The sequence below is a fragment of the Gossypium hirsutum genome, chromosome D01, assembly GCF_007990345.1.
Source record: "Gossypium hirsutum isolate 1008001.06 chromosome D01, Gossypium_hirsutum_v2.1, whole genome shotgun sequence".
In the NCBI taxonomy this organism is placed as follows: Eukaryota; Viridiplantae; Streptophyta; class Magnoliopsida; order Malvales; family Malvaceae; genus Gossypium; species Gossypium hirsutum.
In genome coordinates, this window is record NC_053437.1 from 11534666 (window position 1) to 11541674 (window position 7009).

General features: G+C 27.2%; 1 long non-coding RNA gene across 1 annotated transcript; it reads right to left on the reverse strand.

Annotated features, from left to right (window-relative positions):
• Positions 1-3912: 3912 nt before the first annotated feature.
• LOC107921913 (uncharacterized) lies at positions 3913-6441 on the reverse strand. The gene is made up of 3 exons (XR_001691140.2): positions 6345-6441; positions 5795-5880; positions 3913-4151 (listed from the first exon to the last, which is right to left on the reverse strand). It is a non-coding gene; the product is annotated as an uncharacterized lncRNA (long non-coding RNA).
• Between the last annotated feature and the right edge of the window lie 568 nt (positions 6442-7009).

The following is a 7009-nucleotide window of genomic DNA, read 5'->3' on the forward strand; positions in this document are numbered from 1 at the left end:
TTTATGCATAAGAGACTGAAATTAAAATTCAACATTTCCTTGTAAAAGAAAAGTATCCTGCATCCAAAGGAGCTTTCTTTTATATATAGTTTTAAATTATTAAATTAATAACTTGTTTTTCAATTATTATCATTCTATATAATTAATAAATTGTATTCAAATATAACATTTTATTATAATGAGTAAATATAACTTATTTTAGTCTAAATTTCTCCCCATGGCAATACCCGTCGATAATAATCAATTTTATTGAGAGGTTTTTTTAGGAGAAATCTTCAAAATATTGTTTATTTGAAGTCGAGAAACTCTCAACATGTTTAAATTTTAGATTTAGGGTGTTTATGTTCGATTTCGTCCTCGGATTTTGTTTTTCCACTTTACCAAGAGCTCGAGTGGATTCACAAAGTAATTTTATCAAGAGTCTAAAGAGAAAATGAGTTCTTAAAGCGAGAGTGCCTCCATCCAACAAAGAGATCTCAATGTTTGCTTTTGGTCAAAGGAGAAACTAGAAAATTCTTTGTGAGGGCCGAAATTAAATTGTATATTAATTTTACAATAGTAAAAATACAATTTTACCATTTTAATTGCTTATATCTTTATAATTTTTAAATAATTAAATCAAATTTTTATCATTTTGAAGGGGTGAAAATGTAATTTTACCATTATTAATTTAAAATTTTATAAACTATAAAGAGACCTAAATAAAAAAAATCCATTTTAGAGGATTTGATCACACCCTTACACGACACAATGCACGATATTTTGGAGATCCTTTGAGTCTTGTCAAGATTCGATTCCAAATCCCTGTACATTTTTGTTAGTGCATTGTCGTGAAGGGACATTGAGTTAATGTTTTCGGATGCTTAAGTCAATAGGTGGCCAAAATAGATATGAAACTGTGATTCCGCGTCATTCTTATCCCTTTCTAATATGAGAATGACAAATTAATTTTTTCTCCTGACTTTTAGCATTTTTAGTTAGATTTGAATTTTTTCTAGAGGACAAGGTTGAAAATTAGGAGGAAAAATCTTGTAACGCCCCAATATTTGTAATGCGTGGTTTGTGCAAGTGTACATAATCGTTATCAAGTAATAAGTAAGCATAAGAGTTATTGCCTCCACAGGGACTGTATATGTTAATCAATATTTTGTAAAATTAATATTAACAATTTGGCAAGAAAAACACAATAATTTTGAGTGTTGGAAAAAATAAATGACTAGATGCAAAGTGATCCCTAATGCAAGTTAACCTAAATGCAAATGAAATGAATGGTTAAAATGGATGAGATGAATTTAGCACCAGAATTCACAAGATTATAACAATGATAACATGCATAGGCTAGAATAATTACATTATTTAACTTGGTTCATTTTCATCATGCTTACAATGTTCCAAAAAAATAATCTAAGACAACTTGATCTTTCATGAGTTTGAAACCAAAATTAAGTCCTTTCGGAATCTTTTACTTAGAAAAAACATTTATTTTACTCGTCATATTCAACTAAGGGTTTCTTAGAATTCATGTGAAGTAAGAGGGACGGGTTAGGTTTGAAACAATTTAATCACATCAACCAAAAAACTATGCAAGATAATAGAGCTCTTCCAAGTTATTATGGACCTTTAATTTAATCGGGTCTAAATTAAGCATGCACTTTTCAATTATTGTGTCCATTAGTCGTCATCTGGTTACGATCTCTCAACTAATTCTAATGCATTCAATCACGTATGAATGAAATACATACTTGAGTTTAATTGAAAACATGAATGATTGAGGCACAGGACATCATGAACATAACTCAATGAACTTTATTAAATAAATGTAATCATTCTAGCTAAACAAAATTAAGCTATTATCATCAATGAAAAAACAACAAAACAACTTGCAAACATAATGAATAATTAAGGAGGAGCAAAAAGGAAGAAAAAACTCTTTGATAGTGTGATCACTAATCATGGAGGCTTCCTCCAATTCTCACAGTTGCTCCTTAAGGTGGCTATCCAAGAGAAAGTTTTTTTTCTCTAGGAATTACTTAGCTAAATAGGGAAATGGGATGGGTGGAAAAGAATGAAAGTTAGAGAGAAATGATAGGATGAACGAATGTGAGTTAAAGGGTGAAATGAAGAATGATTAAGGGATGATTGTTGAGGGGTGTAGAAGGTAGTAATTATAGTGGATGGATGGCTATTATGTTTGCTAAAAATAGCTTAAAATCATTCATCTTTGCGCATTGTGATGGAGCAATTGGAACATATATGCATATACAAAAATGTAAAGATGAGAAATATTTAGCTCTTGATCAAAAACCAATTGTAATGAAGAGTATTTATAATTTATTAGCTTGATGTGTACAACACGCAAATCAATATAATCTCATGTTGAAATAGGAAATTTAGTTCTCATAAGTAATGGTTTAAATATTAATCAGAGGCATTCAATCAATAATTTCTCTAAACCTTTATGCACATAAATAAAAAAATTTTACAAAAATTTTTCAAACTCAATCAATAAAAGACCGAGATATAAACTCATCAGTATTAGCAAGATGAATTGTCTTAATTGCATGATCTAGAATTTATTATTTAAATAAGTATTCTTGCAAACGACAAGTTAAGTTGATAACACATATGTGATTATTTTGTAGATGCATCTACCAAAATCATATAATATCAAAACCATATACATGGTGGATGAATGGACCCATATTCATTTCATAAATGCAAGACATTAAATCTCAACTTTAGCTAGCGAGTTTCTAACAATCAATTTTCATTGAAAACAAACAACAAATGAGAAATTTTTAAATTAAATAATCTTCTGGTTCTTTAATGAATGTCCATATGAATTCTCAATTAATTTTCACATGATATATGATCTAGGATGGTCTAACTGATCATGTCATGTAATAAATGCATTTGTATCAGTAAACTTCTGGTTTACTTTAACATGAGTTTTGTACTAAATTGTAACAAATTGATAATTTTACTATTATTCCTTTTACTTTTTATACACATATAAGTACTATCGTGACATTTACTACTGGAAATGTCTAAATCAATGTGAAGTTTATAATGACACTGAGTCAATAAATATAATTTCTAAATAATTATATGCAATATTTGCTTTAGGGAATATGTGAAAATCTTCAAATGCGGGGCATTTGGTCTAGTGGTATGATTCTCGCTTCGGATACGAGAAGTTTTGAGTTTGATTCAAAATACTTTTAAAACCCTTTTAGCAAGAGTTTTGCATAATCAGTTAGCTACCAAGAATAACTTCCTATGCTATGTATAGAAACAAGCCTATACTAAATATATCAATAAACGTCACATCTCAAACATAAAAATATGACATAATGAAAAACTAGCAATTTTTTTCATAACCATCATCATAAACATGAATGAAATTTAATTCAAAATCTAACCATTCAAGCTCATAGAATTTTTCATTTAAAATTGCTTATGTCATTTCTCTAAATAATTAACAAATAGAATAATATAAAACATATGAACTACTACCTTTAACAATTCTTTAAACTAAATCAAATTTTAATAACCATAAAATTCATTTGCTTGTTAACATAAATTTGCATACTAGATATGTTTTAATCAAATATATAATTTAATTATAAAACATATTATAGCGACATAAATAAATCAGTTAATATTCATTTTCATGAACAAATGAGATGCTTAAAATAATATGTAATACATGTAATCAAAACTTAAAAAGAAGACCATCTCTGTAACACCCTTAACTCGTATCCGTTGTCGAATTAGGGTTAGGAGGCGTTCCTAAGCAAAACACAACTTAGAAAAGACATTCATTAAAGTTCAATAATTTTAACAGTTACATATGATAATTTGAACCTAATATTAAACATGCAAATTTTAATTTTTATATATTTAAATTTTTTTTCCTTATAACCATTTAATATAAACAAGGATATTACAAACTAATAAGTCCACAAGAAAATAAACCATTTTCATATATATATTATAATCACTTACTCTATTACAAAATACGACCCACAACTCATTTATCTAGTTTGTACATGCCATAGTTAGAATTTTAACATTTTAAATACCGAAACAACATATAGGGTGATGAACTTGCTGACGGTCCCCGAGCTTGAAGCTTGATTTTTTTTAAACTATAAAACAGAAAGACATAAACAAATAAAGTAAGTTTTTATAGCTTAGTAAGTCTATAGCATACCCAAAAATATAATAATTAAATATTACATAAATATTAAATAATTTCCTGATTCCATAAATATACATTTCAACCTTCACATATCTTATTATGTAATACTTAGAATCAAATATACATACACATCAATTGTGTATAACCGAATGCTTATTTATATACGTATATATATTCAATAACTATTAAAATCGAATATACATATGTATTTATACATATACATTTAAATATCAATCTAATATAACAGAATACATCTTTACTTGTCAAATTATAAATCACTGGACTCATAGAAACTAATAATTATATATATACAAAATGCATATATATATATTCATATGCTTAACAAATATAAAGATTGAATAGGTACAGGTATTTATCATAAACATATAACTAAAGGTATATGTGTACTTACCCTGTACATATACTCAAATATAAATATGAATATATTAATCACATTTCATAACCCATCACACATATTTGTATATTAATCATAGATTTTAACCTAACTCATACTTAAACATAAATAACCGAATGCTTTATTGATCAACAATTACTTGCAAATAAATAACCAAACATATTTATGTTCCCACATGCGCATAAGTATATTTCTTCAATTTTTTATGCCAAAAACACATATATTAACATGTGTATACCTTTCAATTGCATTTAACAATTGCATAGATATATACATAAAATTGTCAACTACTTAGGTTAAATAAAAGTGCAAACTCCTTCAAATACTTGAGTCTGTACAACTCACACATTTTAGACATATTCACCGGCAACTAGCCTGCTAGGTTTTTTTTTTTTATAAAAAAAATCTGATTCAATTCACCGGCAATTAGCCTGCTAGACTTAAAGTCCGAATTATTTCACCGGCACAAAGCCTGCTAGACATAAAGTCCGAATAACTTCACCGGCCTTAAGCCTACTAGGTTTTAAACCTGAAAATTTTAATTTCACATATACGAAATACTCCTCAAGTAATTCTTTAAAGTAATCACATAATTGTAAAAGATCATATTCAAACATAAGAGAGTTTATAAAATCCTATCTTCAATTCAATTCAAGCATTTGTAAATTATTATATATTAATATATATTAAACTTAACATTGAATTATATTAAATACCTATTCGAATGTAAACATATATGCATCAATTCATATAGAAACACCCATTCGAAATTTCTTATGCATATACAATATACATACCTTTAATCAAACTTAAAAATTATACATAATTGTACATATACTTATTTTCGAAACTTATTTTGCATTTATAATCCCCATATCACCAACTATTTTCAAATAAGTCATAAACATATAATATATATATATTGAAATATTTAAACAATGTATATACATATATCTATGTACTATTCTTAATTATATTTATTATTAAAACTTATATAAACATATATCCTTATAGCCGAATATAGCTTACACACAAATACTATCCATATTTCAAGTCTATTCAACCAAAGTATACTTGATTATAAATCAACAATAAATCAACATAGATTCATACACATATATATATATATATATATATATACTAATTTAGTTCCATTTAGTAGCTAGTAGACTTACCTTGGACGAAGAAAAATCGAAGTCGGACGATTATTCGACTACTTTGGCTTTTCCCCGATCTAACTCTGATTTCTTTGGTTCTCGATCTAAATATATTCAAAATGAGCTAATTTAATTATTAACACATTCAATTGAGTCCAAAAATACATAAATGGGCAAATTACCATTTTGTCCCTGATATTTACATTTTTTTTCAATTTAGTCTCTATTGCATAAAACACAAAATTTGCCCGTGCCACAAAAGAGCTGAATATTCATAGTTCTCATACAAGTCCACACATTTCATTTATTTCACATTTTAGTCCTCCATAAATTTAAATTTCACAATTTAACCCTAAATATTCGATTTCACCAAAAATTCAAATACAAATCATATTAATCTTTCACCTATCTTTCATATTTCATCAACAACTAACAAAAGCTCAAGCATTCATCAATGGTAAAACTCAAAATCACCAGCAAATTCTAAAATTAAAACATGGGCTAAATAATACACGAAACAACGATCACAAAAACATAAAAATCATCAAAAACCGGGACCAAAATATACCTCAATTAAACCAAGCAATTGCCGAAACCCTAAAGGCCATGGTTGAATTCTTCTTAGCTTAGTTTCGGCTTCGGAGAAGATGAATGACACAAATTTTAACTTTATTTTAATTATAAACCTTAATTTGTTAATTGACCAAATTAACCTTATTATTATTAATTTATAAAACATATACACTAAGGTTAGTAATGTAATATGCCACCCACTAACTAGTTTATGTACTAATTACTATTCAACTCCCTCCACTTTAAAAGACAACCTCATTTGAGTACTTTTAAAATTTTAACCTCTAAACTTTTATTTTACGCGATTAAGCCATTTTTATCAAATTGAGCCTTCAAACTATCAAATTTTCACACGAAATTTTCACACATATAACTTAAACTGCAATAGACATTAAAAACATTATAAAAATATTTTTTTGACTCGAATTCATGGTCCCGAAACCACTCTGTCCGATTAGGGTCAAAATTGGGTTGTTACAATCTCAAAATATTTAAATCATATATCAAGTTGATTTAAAAGATGTACCATTAATAACAAACTTTGAGAGTGGATCTTATTTTCCAAGTGTACAATAGGTATAAAACCGATGACTCTTTATAAATAAATTGTCTCTCTTCTTAAAAAATTCTTGGAAATTCTAGTTTTTCTTGCTTTCTTCA